Source organism: Hemicordylus capensis, chromosome 3 (assembly GCF_027244095.1).
Source record: "Hemicordylus capensis ecotype Gifberg chromosome 3, rHemCap1.1.pri, whole genome shotgun sequence".
Classification (NCBI taxonomy): Eukaryota; Metazoa; Chordata; class Lepidosauria; order Squamata; family Cordylidae; genus Hemicordylus; species Hemicordylus capensis.
In genome coordinates, this window is record NC_069659.1 from 7,062,474 (window position 1) to 7,085,277 (window position 22,804).

General features: G+C 47.0%; 1 protein-coding gene across 7 annotated transcripts in view; it reads left to right on the forward strand.

Annotated features, from left to right (window-relative positions):
* Positions 1-22,804, forward strand: part of GDPD5 (glycerophosphodiester phosphodiesterase domain containing 5) — a 216,816-nt gene that overhangs the window by 20,206 nt on the left and 173,806 nt on the right. The window contains exon 1 of one of the 7 annotated variants that reach the window (XM_053309919.1): positions 20,873-20,890. The exons of 5 other annotated variants lie outside the window; for them this stretch is intronic. The gene's annotated coding sequence lies outside the window, so the exon portion shown is untranslated. Of the gene's footprint in view, positions 1-20,872; positions 20,891-21,250; positions 21,272-22,804 lie in introns of those variants that run through there. One more of the 7 variants, XM_053309918.1, reaches the window with a different exon arrangement.

Below are 22,804 nucleotides of genomic sequence, written 5' to 3' on the forward strand. Positions count from 1 at the left end.
TTTTGGGAGACGGCCGCCTCTCTCTTGTTCACGGCTATATTAATAACCAGCCACACAGCAGGCACTGGAGCACTCCGCTACGGCCTCTTTGAATTGCGTCTCTGAGAAAGGGGTGTGGCGCTCTGGCAGGCTGATCTTTGGAGTGCAACGTTGCCCGGTCAACTGGGGCCACTTGCTTTCTTGTGCCGCTTGGGCTCCTTTCTGGTAGGAACATAGGCAGCTGCCATATACTGAGTCAGACCATTGGTCTGTCTAGCTGAGGATTGTCTACCCAGACTGGCAGTGGCTTCTCCAAGGTTGCAGGCAGGAATCTCTCCCAGCTCTATCTTGGAGATGCTGCCAGGGAGGGAACTTGGAACCTTCTGCATCCATGCAAGCAGGCAGATGGTCTGCCCTGAGTGGCCCCATCCCCCTCAGGGGAATCTTCCAATGCTCACACATCAAGTCTCCCATTCAGATGCAACCAGGGTGGACCCGGCTTAGCTAAGGGGACCACTCGTGCTTGCTACCACCAGACCAGCTCTGTTTCCGCTGTTCTCAGATCAAAACATTTTTGCTTGCAAGGAACGTGGCCAGAAATGTCTTTCCAAATTCCCGGTGGGGGGAGAGGCACCGGATGCGGAAGCTGTCAGGACACCAGAGATCAGATTAACAGGGAACAGCTCAGCCTCGGGAGGGTGAGGGATGCAACCTGGGGCCGAGACACATGCCTGTCTCCTTTCTTGCACCTGCAGCTGAGTGGTCTCGAGGCTGGGAGCCTTTGAGCACTGCTACCCATGAGAAAACAAACCCGACCCTGTGTCTACTCTGCCCACTCAGTGAAGAGAACTCACTTCTTAATGCGGCTGCCTCTTGGTGTCAGCCTCTGCCATCCTGACACATTGCGCCCTGCTTTGCTGGAGGCTTGTCCCGTGAATTCTTGATGTGTGGTTCGTTTTTGTTTGGAGGCAGCATTTTTGGAAAAAGAACTGTCTGTGTGGCTTAATCGTAAACAGTGCTGGTGACCTGACCCCCCAGGCGAGAGGGATTGTGCTTCAGGACGAAGTTGAGCTTGATCTTTAAACGGGAGCATGTGTTTGTTTCTTTAAACTGGAGCACGGGCTTCTCTATCGAAGGGCACAAATGTTTAGGAAATGGTCTTTTCTATCATGGCTGCTGTATACTGGAGGCCCTTGTTATCTGTGGATCCACAGATTGCAGTTTCGTGTATCCACGGTCGGGTCTTAGAGACCCGGTTTCCATATCCGTGGGTAGTAAAATAGGTGACGTTTGCCTATCGGTGTCCTCTCTAATTTTTTTCATCTCTCTGTGGGATGTGTTTTGTTTTGGGTGGCAGTATCAAGGCAGTGCATTCCGAGTGGGGCCTTCCTGACTCAACCTGAGCAGGATCGAAAATTAACTGAGCGGACATTAAAACAAACAAACATGTGAACCCGTGCACATGCGCACACCATAGAGGGAATACTGCTGTGATTCCTGGGCACCAGAAGTGATTTCCAGTGTCATTTCTGGCCCAGAGGCAGCACAAATTTTGTGGCTCTAAAATAAAAATCACGATTTTTTTTTGGCAAAAAGAGAGAGAGAGAGAGAGAGAGAGAGAGAGAATGAGAGAGAGGATTTGGGGCTGGGGTGTGTGTACTGCTGGACAGCAAGGTACAGTGATTTATTCCTCTTATTTCTGCCCCCCTTTTTTATCTTTTGGGGAGAGGGGGGTCAGGAACCTAACCCCTGGATTCCCATAGGAGTAAGTTTACTTTACTGCGGTTTCTGTACTTGTGGTTGTAGGTGAGAACAGGAAACCCCACAAGTAAAGAGGGCCTCCTGTACTGTGAATTCTTCCATCTAGTTCTCTGCCTGGATGATGTGGGGTTACATGGGGCTGTGTTTAAAAAAGTGTTTGGAAACTTCAGTGGCTGCATCGGCAGTGTTTGGGACACACACTGTGCTGCTTTTGTTCCCTGCTAACTGGGCAAAGAGGCACCTTTAAAAAAAGTGGTGGTTCTCTTTATTGAGCAGGGGGAGAGCAGCTGGCCCTATCCATCCCCAGCACAGCATCCCTCCAGTGATTGTTGCTGATGATTATTTTATGTTTCTTTTTTAGATTGTGAGCCCTTTGGGGACAGGGAGCCATCTAATTGATTGATTGATTGATTGATTCTCGATGTAAACTACTTTGGAAACGTTTGTTGAAAAGCAGTATATAAATAGTAGTAGTAATAGTAGTAGTTTTGTTCCCTCTCCACTCGCTTCCAGTGCATTTCTGAGCCCAGTCAAAAGTGCTGATGATTGCATTTGGATCCCTACAGGAGGGTTACTCAACTTCGACCCTCCTGCACTTGTTGGCCTACAACTGCCATAATCCCTGACTATAGTGGCTGGGGGTGATGGGAATTGTGGTCCAGCAGGCTGGGAACTGCTGTCTTACATGGAACATAGGAACATAGGAAGCTGCCATATACTGAGTCAGACCATTGGTCCATCGAGCTCACTATTGTCTTCACAGACTGGCAGCGGCTTCTCCAAAGTTGCAGGCAGGAGTCTCTCTTAGCCCTCTCTTGGAGATGCTGCCAGGGAGGGAACTTGGAGCCTAGATGCTCTTCCCAGAGCAGCTCCATCCCCTGAGGGGAATATCTTACAGCGCTCACACTTCTAGTCTCCCTTTTGTATGCAACCAGGGTGGATCCTGCTTAGCTTACGGGGACAAGTCATGCTTGTTACCACAAGACCAGCTCTCTTCCCCGCGAACCTGCCCATGACCTTTGCTCCTCCGCGGAGGCCCTATTTCACGTTCCTTTGCTGTTTGAGATGGGATGAATGTCCATAACGAACAGGGCCTTCATGGCTGTGGCAACCAAACTTAGAAATGACCTCTGTAAAGAGACATGCCTGGCTTCCCAACTGCTGAAAGAACAGCACAGGCTATATTGTGAGATGGGTTTCCTCTACTAACTGAGCAAAGAGGCACCTTTTTAAAAGTGGTGGTTCTCTTTATTGAGCTGAGGGAGAGCAACTGGCCCTATCCGGCCCCAGCACAGCATCCCTCCAGTGGTTGTTGCTGGTGTCTATCTTATGTTTCTTGTATGATTGTGAGCCCTTTGGGGACAGGGATCCAACTTCATTTATTTTTATTTCTCTATCTAATCCGCTCTGGGAACTTTTGTTGAAAAGCGGTATATATTCCTCATCGTCAGAGGCAAGATGCCTCCAAATACCAGTTGCAAGAGAGAGGGCAAGCCCTTACCTCTTGCCTATGGGCTTCTCAGAGGCATCTGGTGGGCCACTGTGGGAAACAGGATGCTGCACTAGATGGGCTTTGGGCCTGATCCAGCAGGACTGTTCATATGACTTAACCTATTTTGTTATGTTTTGTAGAATGGGGGGGGTGTCTATAAATGTTCGTAGTAGTAGTTTCAAAAGCTCTCTAAAGTGGGGTTATCTTTTTAACGAAAGGCGGTATATAAATGCATAAATAAATAAATAAATAAATAAATAAATTGGTATTGTCAAAACTCTCTTTGCTTTTCTTTATTGTGAGGTCTCAATATATACATTGATATATTCATGGTGTGTGTGTGTGTGTGTGTGTGTGTACGTACCAGGGATAGAACTTGGGACCTTCTGCATGCAGGTGCGCTTCCCAGAGTGGCTCCATCCCCTAAGGGGAATATCTTACAGTACTCACACATGTAGTCTCCCTTTCATATGCAACCAGGGTGGACCCTGCTTAGCAAAGCGGACAGTTCATCTGCCCCCACAAGACCAGCTCTCCTGTTTTGCTAAGGCCAAAGTGATCTTGTTAGGAGTTTAGCAGACAATCCGGTGCCAGGTCAGTCCCAACGCAATCCCGCTGACAATTTACCTTGCTATTCCAGGTTCTGGCCTCTCCTCTTGTGGCCTTCATGTGCGAGCAAACACAGCTTCCAGCTTAAACCTTATCAGCGTTCTTGCACATAACTGTTCTGCTGTTTGGGATGTGTGTTGCAAGAATGTCGGACTGTGAGGTGGAGGATTAATGTCTTGGACTTGGTGTAGGAACGTGGGGGCAAGGATTAAGGAGGGTTGCTGAGCGCGCGCGTGCGTGTTTTTTTTTTTTTAAAGCTGTACTAATCTTTTCCCCCTTTTTAAAAAAGGGCTGCAATTGTTTGTTATCATTGGTTCATTTGGAGGAGAGCTGGTCCTGTGGTAGCAAGCTTGAATTGTCTGTCCCCTTTGCTTCAAACATCATATGAAGCCGCCTTTTACTGAGTTTGACTGGTAGCAAGCATTAATTGTCCCCTTTGCTAAGCTGGGTCTGCCCTGGTATACAAATCTATGGTGCGGTCACATTTGGTGTACTTTGTACAGTTCTGGTCACCGTGTCTTAAGAAGGACATTATATAACTGGAGAAGGTACAGAAGGAGGCAACCAAGATGACCAGGGACCCTGGAGCACCTTCTTTACTGGGCGAGACTACAACCCCTGGTGCTTTCTAGTTTAGAAAAAAAGATGACTGAAGGGTGACATGATAGCGGTCTCTAACATTAGGCATGGTGTGGAGAGAGAGAAATTTTTCTCCCTCTCGTAACACTAGAATCAGGGGTCATGCCATGAAACTGATTGCCAAGAAATTTAGGACTGACAAAAAGAAGTACTACTTTCACACAATGCATAATCCGCCCCCCGGCCCCAATTTTTATACTGCCCTTCCAGAAAGGCTATGGAATTAACCATATTAACCTATGGAATTCTCTGCCACAAGATGTAGTGATAGCCACCAACCTGGGTGGCTTTCAGAAAGCCTTAGATAAATTCATGGAGGACAAATCTTCCAAAGGCTACTAGTTAGGTGGCTATAGGCCACCTCCAGCCTGAGAGGCAAGATGCCTCTAAATCCCAGTTGCATGGGAGCAATAGGAGGAGACAGGGTATGCCCTCAGTATGCTGCATGCAGAAGGTTCTAAGTTCTCCCTTGGGCACCTCTGAGATAGGGCTGAGAGAGATTCCCCATTCAGCCATGAGACTTGCTGGGTGACTCTGGGCCAGTCACTTCTCTCTCAGCCTAACCTACTTCACAGGATTGTTGTGAAGAGAAACTTAAGTATGTAGTACACCGCTCTGGGCTCCTTGGAGGAAGAGCAGGATATAAATGTAATGATAATGATAATGATAATGATAATCTAGCTCAGGTTGCAGGCAGGAATTAATGATAATTCCTGCCTGCAACCTTGGAGAAGCTGCTGCCAGTCTGTGTAGACAACACTGAGCTAGATGGACCAATAGTCAGACTCAGTAAAAGGCAGCTATGTTCCTAGCTCCGTGTTGTCTACACTGCCTGGCAGCAGGATTTCGGCTTTCTCAGCCCTCAGAGATTGAACCTGAGAATATCTGTATGTGAAGTATGCCTTCTTCTTCTGAGCTAAGGCAAGTCCCCATAATCGATGTACCAGCTAGCTTAATCAGAGTCAGACCCTTGGTCTGTCCAGCTCAGTTTTTCCACAACTGCTGAGGTTTCCAAACGAGGGTCTTTTCCAGGTCTACCTGGAGATGCTGCCAGGGATTGAACCTGGGACCTCCTGCCTGCCAAGCAGAGGCCCTTCCACTGAGCCCTGCCTGCCCCCCAAAGAAGCCTCCTCATACGGAGTCAGGCCAAACCCTCTCCAGGGTTTCCAGCTCTGGACCGTCTCTCCCAACTCTACCTGGAGATGTCAGAGATTGAATCCAGGTCCCGACGGCAGGTCAGGCCAAGCCCCCTCCCATCGAACTAGAGCTCCTCTTGTTCTCCTCCACTCAAGAAGTAAATTGTTGTTTGCTGTCATCCGTAAGTAAGCACAGGAGGAGAGCAGCAGCAGCAAGCTTCAGGGCAGCCAAGGCACAACTGTTTTCTCCATTAAAATGGGAGGCTAGCCCAGTTTTGGCGCGCCTCCCTCCCGTTTTAATTCAGAGAACAGTTGGGCCTTGGCGACCCTGAAGCCTGCTGCTGCTGCTGCTCTCCTCCTGTGTCTGATCGATCCTTTATCCATGCTGTATTCTGATCACGGAGCAGATGGTTTCTCAGCAGAAACGGCCTGGATCCAGCCCCCAGATCCAAACAACATCCCTGAAGTTAGTTATGTCATTGGCCCTGGTGTGTGTGCAGGTGTCTTTTGGTTTGTGTGTGTGTGTGACAATTGCAAGGGATGTGTTCTGGACTGGGACCCCGGTTGTGTGTGTGTGTGTGTGTGGTTTAACCATGCTCTCAATGCCACGATCCCTGCCTGTATTGTTGACCTGCCCTATACGTAGCACTTTGGACTGCAGTCTTGCGGTGGGGGGGGGGGGGGAGTAAGGTAAAGCCCCCTGCCACAGCCTTCATCCAGATCATACCTCTTGCTCTTGCACAACTATTGATTTATTTCTCCCCCTCACATTTGTATACCACCTAATATATAAATCTTGATATGTGGAGTTTGGCCCTTGGACTCTCCGGTTAAAAGGCATCTCTCTTGAGCAAGCTGTGGCAAAGACAAACCCCCGGCAAGCAGTCCGAAGGTGGCTTGGAGTCAAGGCTGGGAGGGGAGCTGGCCTTGTGGTAGCAAGCATGAATTGTCCCCTTTGCTAAGCAAGGTCCACCCTGGCTTGCATTTGAATGGGAGACTAGAAGTGTGAGCACTGGAAGAGATTCCCCTGAGGGGATGGGGCTGCTTTAGGAAGAAGAGCACCTGCATGTTTGCATGCAGAAGGTTCCATGTTTCCTCCCTGGCAGCATCTCCAAGATAGGGTGGAGAGGGGCTCCTGCCTGCAACCTTGGAGAAGCCGCTGCCAGTCTGGGTAGACAATACTGAGCTAGATGAGAGCCAGCTTGGTGTATTGGTTAGAGTGTTGGACCAGGACCGGGGAGACCCGAGTTCAAATCCCCATTCAGCCTCATGATACTTGCTGGGTGACTCTGGGCCAGTCACTTTTCTCTCAGCCTAACCTACTTCACAGGGTTGTTGTGAGGAGAAACTCAAATATGCCGTACACCACTCTGGGCTCCTTGGAGGAAGAGAGGGATATAAATGTATGAATAAATAAATAAATAGATGGACCACTGCTCTGACTTGGTATGTGGCAGTTTCCTATGTTCCTGTGAGGCATGCTGAACCCGGTCCGTGGCCTCTGCTTGTGAGGGAGATTGTTTTGCCTTGCCCCCGAGGATGCCAAGAGCCCTCCGGCAAAACAGCAACCCACACAGACTCATTGCCAACTATGAATCAGAGGGAGGTCATGTGGAAAAAGTGAGCCAATCATGGACGTAATAGCCAGGGCACTCTGGGTGTAGCACATTTACAAGCGCATAAATAGGCTGTTGTGTGGTGTTAGTCACCTTCGATCGGGGAACCTTCTGTGCTTCATGCTGGACCACTCCAAGCCGTTGCATGGAGGCAAAAGACTCAGAAGTCACTATAATGTCTTCTGTATAAGACCTGGCTTGTTCACGCAAGATTCTTAATTTTGGGGTTTTTAGGTTTCAACGTACGTTGCATTTTGTATTTTATATTTTCTGTCATAATTGTATTTGTTTTTTGTGTTGGTTTTTTAATTGGGTGAGTTTTTCTTACTGTTGTGTTATGATCTGATCTGCTTTATGTGTTTTTATTGGATGTTTTAATGATGTGTTGTGAGCTGGCCCAGAGAACAATTTGTGATGGGGCAGCTAACAAAGATGAGGATGATGTTTGTTCTGGTGGTCCTATTGCTGTTTCAAGACCAACTGAAGTGTATGCATGTAAGGAAATAGCAGTACATTTTGGACTTTATTAGGCAAAATAATTTACATGTCTGACTCCCCCCCCATCTCCCCCGTCATGGGAATGAGCACAGAGATGCAGCACACTGAATACTTGTTCTTCTTGCCCCCGCCTGCCCAGAATCTGATTTAGCCGCATCTCTGATCACATTGGTGTGCCAATTTTTCAAATTTGCCAATTTTTCTCTTTAAGAAGTTACATTAAAAACAAACTATACTCTTCCCTAACACCCTACCAAAAATGGAGAAAGCTCACAGATGGCATTTTCTGTACATAATAAGTATGGAGCTGCAACATAATGTTGCAGTATATCCCTGGGGTGCATCTGTTGCTCAAGCCTGTGCCTGAGCATGAGCAGGGTGAAAGGTTTAGTCAGTTTTCTCTCTCAGAAGCAGAAAGGGGTTGTGAATGTCTTATGGGAGTATTCTTCAAGCTGATAGACTTCCTGCTCTTTTTGGTTAAGCCCTCTTTCCTCCCTCCCTCAACATTGAGTTCCGTTGGTTCCACCCACCTGGTTGTCTGTTAACTGACCTCATAGTCTGTGAACATTCCACTTCACTGAGTTATATTGGGGCAGTTTTGTGTTTCTGTTTTTTTCCACCTTAGGTCCCCCCACCACTTCAGATTTTTGTGAAACTGGTTTATCTGTGGGTTATCCCGAGTCTGCTGGTACCCTCCTCTTGCTAGCAGGAGCTCTGGCTATAACACTTCCAGTTCTTTCAGAATAAATATTCGTATTTCACAAAGGCCCCAAATGGGTTCCTCACTCTTTGGTTTGGCTGCCTTCTGTCCCCACACTAAACAGACAAGAGCTGTTGCTCCTGGAACTGAAGAACAGAAGTAGAGCTTCTATTCCCATCCCATGAGCTTATACTGTATATGCGGCTGACTTGTTCAAGAACACGGTATGCTGTGCCTTTATGTGTCCATACAGCTAAAGTTGGAGTCGGATTTGATTCCCCCCACTTTGCAATTAGCATCCCCACTGAGCCTGGACTCTCCTTGGGTTGTCCTTTAAAACAGGGGTTTCCAATCTTTGGGCTGCAACTCCCGTCCTTCCCAAGGCCATCACGGCCATGGCAGCCCAACAGCCGACTCCAAGCCGTTCCCCCTCCCTGATCTCACATCCTGTTTCCTGCCTCGCCTGCTCAACTCCACCGGGACCCGACCAGCCTGGAACCATTTCATCCCCTGCTCCCTTCGGGGGAAGACGGAAGCCCCAAAGGAGGGGTGCTGCCACGCTCTCTGCTGGACCCCACAGGGCCATGCAGGCAACCAGGTAACAAAGTGTGCCGTCGAGGCGACCACAGAGCCCTGTGGTTGTCTTTGGTAGAATACAGGAGGGGTTTCCCATTGTCTCCTCCTGCGCAGTATGAGATGATGCCTTCCAGCACCTTCCTATAATCGCTGCTGCCCGATAGAGGTGTTTCTCATAATCTGGGAAACATACCAGTGGGGATTCGAACCAGCAACCTTCTGCTTGTTAGTCAAGCATCTCCCTGCTGTGCCACTTAAGGTGTAGCCAGGTAACAAACTCCTGCGGGGGAAACGAGCTTTTTGAACGATTTCACTGAGAAGTGGCAAGCCCAGTCTTTGGAGAACTGGATGGGGCTTCCTCTCAGACCCACCCAGGAATCCGCAAACTCTGTGATGGGTGCAGTCTTGGACTCCATGCCACACTGCTGGTGAACCTGGCGAGAAGTGGGCCACCTCCAGCCTCCAAGGCAGGATGCCTCTTGAGTACCGGTTGCAGGGGAGTAACAGCAGGAGAGAAGGCATGCATTCAGCTCCTGCCTGTAGGCTTCCAGCGGCATCTGGTGGGCCACTGTGCGAAACAGGATGCTGGACTAGATGGGCTTCCTTGGGCCTGATCCAGTAGGGCTGTTCTTAGGTTCTTATGTGAAGTCACGCGGGGCGCACGGTGCAGCTGCCGAGCATCCATGGGGGGGCAAGCGAAAGTTCTTCCACCATAGCCACTGTCATCAGGCTGCAGCAGAGGGCAAGACAAGCAGTGAGGTCCCTCAATTGGCCGGAGAAGGACCAAGAACCAATCTGGGCCCTCCCCTCTGACAACTCCCTCACCCCACTTTTTAACTTTAAAAAAAAAGAAAAGATAGTGACCCCTTATGAAACACAATTATTAATTCTAAGGAATGCTGTAAGCCACTCCAAGCCTTTTGGGAAGAGCAGGATATAAATGTTAGAGAAATAAATAAAGCACATCTGGGCATTTATTGCAGATGGGTATGATGGGAGTTGTAGTCCTGACCACTGCTGGAGAGCCTTTGGTTGGCCACCCCGGTCTAGCTTAAGGATAAGCATTAGCCTGAGCCAGACATTATGTTGTACAGATGTCTGTACACTCATAGTCGTGTTTGTGTGAATGGCTGTACCTGTGTTCATTTTAAAAGTGAACCTGGATGCAGGCCCTTCAAATGCAGGGTTCAGATAGGGAGTGTACTTCTGTATCCTGCATTTAGCATAACGTGTGAATGACTGTACCTGTGTGCAGATTTAGACCGGTGTACACTGTGCACTCATTGTATGAGTGTTTGAACATAATGTGTGAATGGGCCTATTGTGGTGGTTAGTGCTGCAGGAAGTGTGTATCTCTCCTGATGCTGGAAGTTGTTGATTGCCTCCCAGAGCAAGTCCTTGGTTGACTTTTCTCCCCATGGAAGCGAAAGCATTGGAATGGGATTCTTTTCCGGAGCTGTCGCTGGCAGCACACTGAGAGGGAGGTGGCAGCCAGCAGATGGTACGGCAGAAATGCCAGCCGTGGGCATCTTTTCAGGTGGAGCTGAGCCAGGCAGGCATTTTGAAAGGCAGCCACAAATAGCTGGCATTTTCGGCTTGTTGTCATACCTTTCCTTTTTGCACACTCCTTGTTTTTGGCAATGCCTCCCTTGGCTTTTTGTGTCAAAGCCCAGGAATTTCACAGCTTAGAGCGTGATAATTACACACTTGTTTGTTTGATGCCTGTGGGTGGTAGGTGGGGTTCTACCTCTCTCTAGGTGGTAGCCCTACTGGGAGAAGGTTTCATTCTTTCTCTGCAGTGGAGTGTCACTGGGGAACTGCAGCCTGCCCTGCTTTATTGGTGTGTGTGTGTGTGTGTGTGTGTGTGTGTGTGTGTGTGTGTGTGTGTGTGCTGGATATTGCACTGTGTCTGTGACATTCCTAACTCTCTCCATAGCCTTGTGCTCCCTTGCTGTTATCTCTCTGCTCTTGTGATCTGTTGCTCTTAGCCATGCAAAGGTGGTCTCTCCTTCCTCAAAGATCTTCAGTCCACTTTTTCTCCTTTGCTGCCCTTTATGCCAGGAACTGCCTCCCGGAACACCAGTGTGATGCTACTGCTCGTATTTCTCAAATCCCTCCGCAAAACCCGCCCCTTGGCACAATTTCTTCCCCCCCCACTGCACTGCTGAAATTAAGCCCAGGAACAAGCAGGCTTAATCCCAGGCAGCAGCTTGCCCTGGTGCCTGGAAATTAGGAACACAGTGAGTTGCTGTATACTGAGTCAGACCCTTGACCCATCTAGCTCAATATTGTCTACCCAGACTGGCAGTGGTTTCTCCAGCCTTATCTTGGAGATGCTGCCAGGAAGGGAACTTGGAACCTTCTGCTCTTCCCAGAGTGGCTCCATCCCCTGAGTGGAATCTCTTCCAGTGCTCACACTTCTAGTCTCCCATTCACATGCAACCAGGGTGGACCCTGCTTAGCTAAGGGGACCAGTCATGCTTGCAACCACAAGACCAGCTCTCCTCTTTAAAATGTGGTGCTTCAGTATGCATTAGGATGATGTGAAAAAGAGGCACCAAGCAAGGCAGGGATTGGTTGCTCACTCCTCTTCTTCTTCTTGCTTGCATCCATCATCTGGCTGCAAGACAAGTGATGGGGCTGACAATGGAGAGATCAGAGCAGAAGCGGAGGGAGCAAACAAATCCAGGAATCTGCCCCCTCACTAGATATGCCCTTTGATCAGGGTGCCCTCTAATTTTTTTTTTCATCTGTGTGCGGCATGACTTTTGTTCTGGCTGGCAGTATCCAGGTAGTGTGCGCGCACTTGCATTCAGAATGTGGCCTTCCTGATTCAACCTGAGTGGGATCTAAAATTAACTGAGCGGACTTCATTTGTGTGTGTTCGCACATGCGCATGCCTCAGAGGGAGCACTGCCTCTGATCTATGATAGATCATAGGGCATTGCTGTGGGAGTGATCACGGAGTCTGTCCCCTCCCTGGCATAGCTGGCTGGCTGAATGTTATGCTGGCATGCACAGAAAAGTAAGAGAGACATAAGAACAGCATCCTGTTTCGCACAGTGGCCCACCAATTTCTTATGCAACCAGGGCGGACCCTGCTTAGCTAAGGGGACAAGTCATGCTTGCTACCACAAGACCAGCTCTCCTCTAATAATGACATAATGGGCATAGAGAAAACGAGGGAGGGAAGGTCATCTCTGTTGAAACAGAGCTTTGAAGCTGGGCAATGAGTCTGGCTCTTAAATATTTGAAATGGCTCCTGGATCTAAAGAAAACTTGTGTAGGCCTGCCTAAGAATGTGTAACCAGGATTGATTTCTTTTATTTATTTTTTATTTTTATTTATTTTTACATATTTCATAATAAATTTATATTATGTTATCATAATAAATCTATATATTATATTATATTAAAATAAATAAATATTACATATTTCACAATAATTGCTTATTTCCCCATAACTTATTTAACCAATACCTCAGTTACTCTGTTAACTGCATTATTGTGCTAGCTGAGCAAAGTTCATATATTTGAGAGCTGCAGCTGCAGGTTCCCATGGATTAGATATTGGAATGGTAAGAATGGATGTGATCACTTGCATGTATTTAAGTTGTGATCATACCTTCAACTGTTAATTTAAAAAAAGTTTTCAAAAGAAATATCAATATTTGCCGAATCAAACCTAATTTCCTTAGACTCAATTTCCTGCAGAGAACCTTGGCACCTCAGATGTTGGACTATAACTCCCATCATCCACTGTCGCTGTGGCTGGGGGTAGTATTAGTAGTAGTCCAAAATCATCTGGAGAGCCAGTGTTGGGAACCCTTGGCTTTTAAATAAGATATAAATCCTACCCAACGGGCTTAATTTACTAGGGGGTTCATGGAAGATGCTACGTCTGAAGCTCACATATCACTGATTTTTAAAATGCAGAATTTAAAAGTTTGCAGTCTTAGTGATTTCAACCTCACCTCAAATATGAATTGCATGGGTTCTGGTTCACTGAATGAATAACACACACACCACACCCCCAATCCCCCCCTAAAAGAAAAGACTCACTGCTGTGTACTGGAAACATCTTAATTGCTGGAACTAAATGTTTGCCAGGGCGGGAGCTGTCTGATGAGTGAAGGTCAAGGACCCTACCGCCCAGATGCTTAGCAAATACAGTTCACCACGGGTAAAAGATGTTGAAAACTCCCCTCCGCCCCACGCTTTCCAGTCTTAAGCAAACACTGATTTTTAGGGAAATGCTGACAGTTACCTTGCATCAGCAGAAAACATCTGCAGTTACTTTTGTTCCTCTCTCCATTAAAATGCATGGCATTTGTTTCAATTAAAAGTGTTCTTTATTAAAACGATTAGTTGTTCCCAGTAGCAGGAAGGAAAACATGAATGTCACACGATATGGCATGGTGTGTTGACTGAACCGGGTGCAAGGGTAGTGGAAGTGTTAGCAGCTCACTGGCCTTGCAAGGTGATTTAGGGCTGGATTAGGTCATTCCTCGGAAGTCTGATATCTCCCCTTCAGTGACCTCATGGACTGCCTCGTCAGAGCTGGAATTTGGCCCAGTGTTTTGAATGCGTTTCCACTTTGTCCTGTGCTGGCTTTTCCCCCCTTTCCAGAGCATAACTGACTTAACGAAAGTTGTTTGCATTCCTAGAACGGGGAGAAGTTCACTGTCCTTGTTCTCCTTAATGGTTGCTCCTGTGCCATGGTATGAGTCAACGTGGGTGTGTCATACAGTCACCAGCTCAAAATTTAAAAGCGACTTGACAGCTGCTACACTGTGTTAGGTCTTCTGGCATCCCACCGAACTTTTTCAAAGGAGTACTCACTTGTTGGGAGCTGATACGGGGATAAAGCAGTGGCTCCCAACCTGTGGTCTGTGGACCACTGACGGTCCACGAGGGTACTACTGCAGGTGGTCCGTTGGGTAGAAAAAATGATAATGTAATAGTAACATAATCCTGTCTACCTCTTATGTCTTGTATTCAAAGTTACATTATTATACACAATGTAATCTGCTGTGTTTGTGTGTGAGCATAATAAATTAGAAATAACTGTTTTTTTATTATCCCTTGATATGTTTCCTGTGAGCCATTTAAAATGTGTACATGAATACAACAAATATTTATATACTGCGTTTCAACAAAAGTACCCAAAGCAGTTTGCATAGATATAAATACATAAAATGGCTCCCCGTCCCCAAAGGGCTCACAATCTTAAATAAATAAATAAATAAATAAATGATAGACCCCAGCAACAGCCACTGGAGGGATGCTGTGCTGGGGATGGATAGGGCCAGTTGCCCTCCTCCTGCTAAACAAACAGAATCACCACTTTAAAAAGGTGCCTCTGCTCAGTTAGCAGGGGATAGCAGGCAGTTAAAAACTGCTTGCTTACGTGGTGGTCCGCAAAAGCTTTTGATTATGATGTAGTGGTCTGCATAAAAGAAAAGGTTGGGAACCGCCGGGATAAAAGATTTCATGATTGCACCGTTCACATTTGTGGGGATAAGCCAGCGTGGTGTAGTGGTTAGAGTGCTGGACTAGGACCAGGGAGACCCGAGTTCAAATCCCCATTCAGCCACGATACTTGCTGGGGGACTCTGGGCCAGTCACTTCTCTCTCAGCCTAACCTACTTCACTGGGTTGTTGTGAAAGAGAAACTCAAGTATGTAGTACTTGACGCTCCTTGGAGGAAGAGTGGGATATAAATGTAACAATAATAATAATCTGTTTACTGTGAAACTGAGCTACCCGAATGCCGTTTAACAGAAAAGCAACAAGAACTAAAGCAAAAAATAACTGAGCACATGAACCAAACAACCACCAGGGTTCGACTTCCAGCTCTAAAAACAGTTGCCAAAAAATAACTTGCTCAGGCATTAAAAGATGTCAATGCTGCACTTGCAGAAATAACAACCAATAATTTGCAAGAAACAAACCAACTAATGTACAGTGCAGCAACAATAGTAACACAAGAGCTTGGATATAAGATCAGTGGACCTGTAAAAAAAGAAAGTAGTACATCACCTAAATGGAAGATTAGATTAGAAAATAAAATCTCCAGGCTTAGATCAGATGCTAGTAAATTGAAAGATATGAAAGACAAGAAGCTGAAGAATGAAAACACCAAACAGTATCTGATCCAAAAATACCACCTATGTTTAAGGAAAATTAGAGAAGTCCAGGAAATAATAAAGCAGCAAATAACAGCAGTGTCAAAGAAGATTAGCAGATATGAAGCCAGAATCACACAACACAGGCAGAATCTCCAATTCCAGTCAAATCAGAGACGTTTCTACCAAAGCATAGAAGGAGAAACTGCAAGAAACCTAGAAACACCAAATAAAGAAGAAACAGTGCAATTCTGGGGGAAATTATGGGACAGTCCAATAGATTATAATAAAAAAGCAGGCTGGATGAAAGAAGTCAAAAAATGTAACCAACAAATGCAAGATCTAATAATAACACCAGAATTAATAAGTGAAAGAGCAAAGAAAATTAAAAATTGGACTGCTCCAGGTGACGATGAACTGCATGGCTTTTGGCTTAAACAGCTAACAAGCCTTCATAAACAACTATCAAAACAGTTCAATCACATTTTGCAAGGAGGGGATATTGAACAATGGCTAACAACTGGGAAAACTCATCTCATAATGAAAGACCCAGCAAAAAGTGCAGTTCCAAGTAATTATAGACCAGCTGCCTGCCAACCATGTTCAAATTATTAACTGGAATAATAGCAGATGAAGTGATGCAACACTTATTAACTAACAAACAGCTTCCACCTAATCAGCTGTTGTAAAAAGATCGCACAGACTGACTACAAACAAAGGCATGACAAGGTAGCAAGGATGATACACTGGAACATCTGCAAAAAATACAAGCAACCTGTAGCCAAGAATTGGTGGGACCATAAAATTGAAAAAGTTGAAGAAAATGAAGATGTAAAAATATTATGGGACTTCCGACTACAAACAGACAAACATCTGCCACACAATACACCAGATATCACTGTAGTCGAGAAGAAAGAAAAACAAGTCAAAATAATCGACATAGCAATACCAGGGGATAGCAGAATAGAAGAAAAAGAAATAGAAAAAATCACCAAATACAAAGATCTACAAATTGAAATTGAAAGGCTGTGGCAGAAAAAGACCCAAATAATCCCAGTGGTAACTGGTGCCCTGGATGCAGTTCCAAAAGATCTTGAAGACCTCAACACCATAGGGGCCACAAAAATCACCATCAGCCAGTTACAAAAAGCAGCTTTACTGGGAACATCCTATATTCTGCGACAATATCTATAACCATTGACAATAAAATTCTGGCATCCCAGGTCCTTGGGAAGGACTCGATGTCTGGATAAAACAAACCAGTCAATAACACCGGTCTGACTGTGTAAACAAGAATAATCTGTTTACTATGAAACTGAGCTTGCATTCTGCACATAGAAATGGCGGTTTTTGGCGGCTACTGGATGTGGTGCCCCCCCATTTCAGGCCAGAGGAGGCAATGGAAGCCCAAGATACTGCTGCACATGTGGCTTGGTTTTCTCTGTCCTGGAATACCTGCCTCTCTTGTGAAGAAAACTTAATCCCCTACTGGTTTTGAGTGAAGAGTAAAAACAGTTCATGTTCAGACCTTTTTGGTGGTATGTCCAAGACTTTTTGGCATGTCTTGTGCGTGTTGGATGTTGGCTTTCTGTGTGCTCTGGGTTAGCACCCTTTGCGCCTCTGATCCTTTTTAGGTTTCCCAACTTAAAAAATCATTTAAAGGAAATGATTTTCTTCTGTCACACCTCTGGCTTTATAAGGGGGGAAGATCTGAGAATAAAACGGCCACCCCATTGCGTTGAGCCTGACCCTTGGCGAAGATTGTCAGAGTTGCCTAGAACATAGAATGAAAAACGTGGGTCTAGGGAGCTAGGTTCAAGAGTGTTCAGAGTGGTTATAAATCTGTTGATAGAAGCATACATGGTCCTTCATGGCATTTCCTTGTGCCTGAGGGCAAGAGCATGAGAAGCAGTTTGTGTGTGACATCTTGGACCCATTCACATGTTATGCTCAACATTCATACAGTATACACGGGTACCAATCTGAACATGGGTACAGTCATTCACATGTTCAGCTGAATGCAGGTACAGAATTGCACTTCCTCTCTGTACCATGCATTTGAAAGTGTATCCTGTGCTTTTACAATGAGCACAGGTACAGTCATTCACACAAACACTCGTACAGCGTAATGTCTGGATTGAGCTCTTGTGACAGGGAAACTTGAAGGACAAGGGGAATCAGAAATGTGTGTGGAATATGCACACATACCCTTCTTGGACGCTTGCCCTCCTCTGGCCTACCCTGAGGCACTATGGCTTTGTCTGTGACTGTTCCGAGCCAGTTCAGACTGGTAACTGGGATTCCCATGGTTTAAGGTTCCTCTGTGGCAGGGGTTCCCTGCCTCGGGTCCCCAGATGTTGTTGGACTTCAACTCCCATAATCCCCAGCCACAATGGCCATTGGGAGTTGAAGTCCGACAACATCTGGGGACCCGAGGCTGAGAACCTCTGTTCTGTGCTGCTGCAAATATTTCTAAACTTTAGAAATGAGGATGTGGAGGAGATGGGCTATAGTATAGCCATCTTGCTGATATGTTCGTCTTCTCAGGGCAGGGATTTCCCCTTTGTTGTACAGAGGAGCATTCCATCACATGCCCCCACTTGCTACTTACGTCAAATCTAGGCTCTGCTCCGCAGACTCAGTTTTTCTATTTCATGCTCTCTTTTCTCCCCCCCCCCACCTACCGCAAAGCTTTGTCCTGCTGCGAACCTTTATTTTTTTTCCTGGAGTGGCTTCCAGGGAAGTATGGTGTTGTGTTTGCTTTCAGTTTCCAGAGCCTTGCCAAATGTGCTTGGCGTGGGGCAGAATTGAGCAAACAGCCTTTTTTTAAATTAGTTGAATGCTGGGAACTGGTTTTATTTCAGGCAACGTTGCTTTCTCCTCCCTCTCTATTTTATTTCCGAACTCTTCGCTAGAAAAAAAGCTGCAGAAGCATTGACTTCCCATATAATGCACATTCTGGGTCAGATGCAATTTCGGAAGCTGCTTGAAGCTCTGAAGATGAAGGTTCAGAAAGAATGCAGTTGACCTCCTCCAACTGGCTAAATGTGAGGCTGGCTGATCTAGGCAGGATGGTGAGGCGGTGCTAGGGGCACGGTGAATCTCCACGCTGTCTCGTGGATGAACAAGGCAAAGGATTGCAAGTGCTGGGGTGCATATTTCGGAGCCTTTACTGTAAACAGCCGACGTGCATCCTGGTATTATCATACCATCACCGGTTCAGTTAGGGTGCCCGTTTCCAGCCAGAGCTGAAGATGACAGAGGAAGAGCAGTGATTATCATAAGTGTCATTCCCAGGATCTGTGTCTTTTCCTCCTAAAACAAGGGTAACCACAATTTGGCTTCTGCAGTTCTAAATGCTGCAAACTCTTAAGTCCTATCCAGACATTATGTTGTGTGTGTGTGTAGATGTCTGTGCCCTTGTACATGTTTTAGTGTGAGTGACCAGACTTGCGTTCATTCTAAAAGTGAACCTGGGCTCAGCCCCCTCATATGCATGGTAAAGTAAAGTGCTCCATCAAGTTGGTGTCGACTCCTGGCGACCATAGAGCCCTGTGGTTGTCTTTGGTAGAAAACAGGAGGGGTTCGCCATTGCCTCCTCCTCCCGCACAGTATGAGATGTTACCTTTTCACCATCTTCCTATATCGCTGCTGCCCGATATAGGTGTTTTCCATGGTCTGGGGGACATACCAATGGGGATTCAAACCGGCAACCTTTTGCTTGTCAGTCAAGCATTTCCCTGCTGTGCCACTTATGATGGTAAAAATATGCTGTGGTACCTGTGTTAAACATAACTTGTGAATAACTGTACCTGTGTATGCTGTACACTGCTATGAATGTTGAACGCAATGTGTGAACAGGGCTTTGATATGCCTAAGAACTTGAAACAGAAGAGTCCCAAAAGATTTTATAGGGATAGTGAGATGCTGAGCCATGGGTTGCATTCAGCTTTGACTTGGTTCACTTGCTGTTTCTGTGCCCACTTCCCACCTATTCCCATACCATCAGTGAATTCCAGGTGGATAATTGTACCCAGTGTGGTTTCAAGTCTGATGGGTAGACTTGAATGTGCCTGTGGTAGACCCAGGCATATGTTGGTGCTCCCTGCCAAAGTCTCTCTGGGAGGAGGCTCCCGTTTGCAGATTGAAGGGAGAGGAGGTGATGGGGACATTGCTAGTGTTCCCTCTAACAGGGATTCCCAGATGTTTTTGACTACAACTCCCAGAATCCCCACCTGCAATAGCTTTTGCTTGAGGATTCTGGGAATTGTAGTCAACAACATCTGGGAATCCCTCTTGGAGGGAACATTGGATGTTGCTGCCCACCTCTCCTGGTTGGCCCATCTGCAAGTGGAAGCTCATCACCAGATTAAAAGGAAACCTGGGGGTCTGTGGGCATCCATTCCAGTGGGTCTGCTTAGGAGGAGAAGGGGGGAGCTAGCACAAGTGCCTGCTCTGGATTCGGACTGGCTTGAGATCCAGGAAGGGACAGGGCTTGTGTATAACCCTTCCATTGGAGCTGTCTTGTGGTAGCAAGCATGAATCGACCCCTTTGCCAAGCAGGGTCTGCCCGGGTTTGCATTTGAATGCAACATGTTAGTGCTTTGAGAAGAGAATCTGCCTGCTTGCATGCAGATGGTTCCAGGTTCCCTCCCTGACGCATCTCCAAGATAGGGCTTGGAGATACTCCTGCTTGCAACCTGGGAGAAGCCGCTGCCAGTCTGTGAAGACAATACTGAGCTAGATGGAGCAATGGTCTGACTTGGTAGAAGGCAGCTTAAGAACATAAGAACAGCCCTGCTGGATCAGGCCGAAGGAGGCCCATCTAGTCCAGCATCCTGTTTTGCACAGTGGCCCACCAGATGCCACTGGAAGCCACAGGCAGGAGTTGAAAGGGGCATGCCCTCTCTCCTGCAGTTACTCCCCTGCAACTGGTACTCAGAGGCATCTTGCCTTGGAGGCTGGAGGTGGCCTATAGCCCTCCGATTAGTAGCCGTTGATAGACCTCTCCTCCATGAAGTCATCCAAACCCCTCTTAAGGCCATCCAGATTGTTGGCTGTCACCACATTTTGTGGCAGAGAATTCCACAAGTTGATTATGCATTGTGTGAAAAAGTACCTCCATTTCTTGGTCCTAGATTTCCCAGCAATCAATTTCATGGGGTGACCCCTGGTTCTAGTGTTATGTGAGCGGGAGAAGAATTTCTCTCTCTCCACTTTCTCTATACCATGCATGATTTCATAGACCTCTATCATGTCTCCCCGCAGTTGTCTTTTTTCTAAACTAAATAGCCCCAGGTGTTGTAGCCTTGCCTCATAAGAAAGGTGCTCTAGGCCCCTGATCATCTTGGTTGCCCTCTTCTGCACCTTTCCCCGTTCTTCCAGCTTCCTGTGTTCCTGTGGGCCAGCAATTCCTTCTTTGAATTCTGCCTCCAGTCACTGCCTTGCTAGACAACAACATCAATCAATCAAATTTTGGCCCTTATGTGTAGGAACGCTTTCTCCTGTATCAACCTGCTCGGCCAAGGTAGGTTTGGGCAGGCTGGTTGCCATCTCTCTGCTGCCTGGAATAGTGACAGACCCTCACGTTGCTTGAATGACGGTGAAATGCAGATGCCTTTTAGCAACTCGCCTGTGTCTTGGCTTGGCTTTTTTGGCAGCTGGAGAAGTTGGACAGGAGCGGAGGATTTTACCCTCTCTGTTGTGACAGAACAATCCCTGCTGGCTTCTCTTCCTCTGTTGTTGGTAGTATTATGGGTGAGTAAAATGAAAACGGAGCAAATGTAATCCTGTATTTGCCAATCTTGGATAAGTGGAGGAGGTTCTTACTGACATTACATATCCTTAAGTGAACTCTGATTTCCCTGCAAATCAGTTCGGGCAGGCACAGAAACATGTAGAGGCTTATTTTAAAAATGATGTAATACCAACTTGAGCTAGTTTACAGCAGAAGTATCCGGATGTCAAGTTTCTTGGTTGGAGTTTGCTTATGCGCGCGGGATTATGTTACTAAACGCAAGCCTCTGAAATGCCAAAAGAGCGCAGGAACTTGTTTCGATGGAATTGATTTTGGATACTTTGCAGGGACCAGTGAAAGCAAAGCTGGTCTTCCTCCTTGAATGCCCATCTGAATGCAAGGTATGTTGTTATGTAGGAAGAGATCCCAGAGTAACCTTGGGTAGAAAACCAGCCCGTTACCTGCACTAATTACATAGGAACATAGGAAGCTGCCATATACTGAGTCAGACCCTTGGTCTATCTAGTTCAGTATTGTCTTCACAGACTGGCAGCGGCTTCTCCAAGGTTGCAGGCAGGAATCTCTCCCAGCGCTATCTTGGAGATACTTCCAGGGAGGGAACTTGGAACCTTCTGCTCTTCCCAGAGTGGCTCCACCCCCTAAGGAGAATATCTGACAGTGCTCACACTTCTAGTCTCCCTTTCATATGCAACCAGGGTAGACCCTGCTTAGCTAAGGGGACAAGTCATGCTTGCTACCACAAGACCAGCTCTCTGCTGCTAGATCTCTGTGGCTCTATGGAGGCATGTTAGGCATCCTCTCCTCTCCTCCTGCACCAATCCACTCCTTCGTCTTCAGTTTGGCATTAACTCTAGTTTGCTGTGATGTCTGAATCAAGCGAGTTAAGGGCACTGGAAACCAGGGGCTGCTTAACCGGTGGTTTTCGAACGTGGGTCCCCAGGTGGCATTGGACTACAACTCCCATCAGCCATTGTGGTTTGAGGTGATGGGAGTTGGGTCCCTGAATGTTTTTGAACTACCAGTTTGAAAACCTGTGGTGACCCGACCCTTACTCCTCTGGCCAATTCCTCCCACTCAAGATGCACCCTCCGCTGCTTTTCTGTTCATGGGTGGGGAAGGAATTGCCTCCCTCTGGGTCGGTTGTAAATACAGCTGGGTGGGAGAAAGTGACTGGAGGCAAACTATTAAGCAGCCCTGCCCCTCTATTGAAATCTGCACTCTCTTGCACCTGTTTTTGTGTGTAAACACCCACTGGGAGATGGCTGCATGCACAGTGTGTGGGTCAGAGTGCTGGGCTAGGACCAGTGAGACCCGAGTTCAAATCCCCATTCAGCCATGATACTAGCTGGGTGCCTCTGGGCCAGTCACTTCTCTCTTAGCCTAACCTACCTCACAGGGTTGTTGTGAGGATAAACATAACCATGTACACAGCTCTGGGCTCCTTGGAGGAAGAGTGGGATATAAGTGCAAAAATACATATTTTTGTCATGTTTACTTTGGTCCTTGGCAATCGGGTCTGTGCCCCACTACCCATACCAGTAGGTTCCTTATGGGAGCAGAGCTGGTCTTGTGGTAGCAAGCATGAATTTCCCTCTTTGCTAAGCAGGGTCTGACTTGCTTTGCATTTGGATGGGTGACTACATGTGAGTGCTGTAAGATCCCTAGGGGATGGGGCCATACCTCAGTAGTAGGGGTGTGCGTGGAACTGGGTGGGGTGGTTCGAAGGCGGGAGGGGTGCATCTTCAAGGGCGGGAGAGGGTGCACTTCCCCCTTCCCCTGTCGGCACTCCATTTTCTTAAAGTCCATCAGGGTGGCAGTGTACCTCCCTGCCACCCCGATGCCCCCTTTTCCGCCTGCGCATCGGATACTTCCGGAAAAGGGAGCAAGGGAGGTACCCTGCCGTCCCGATGGAC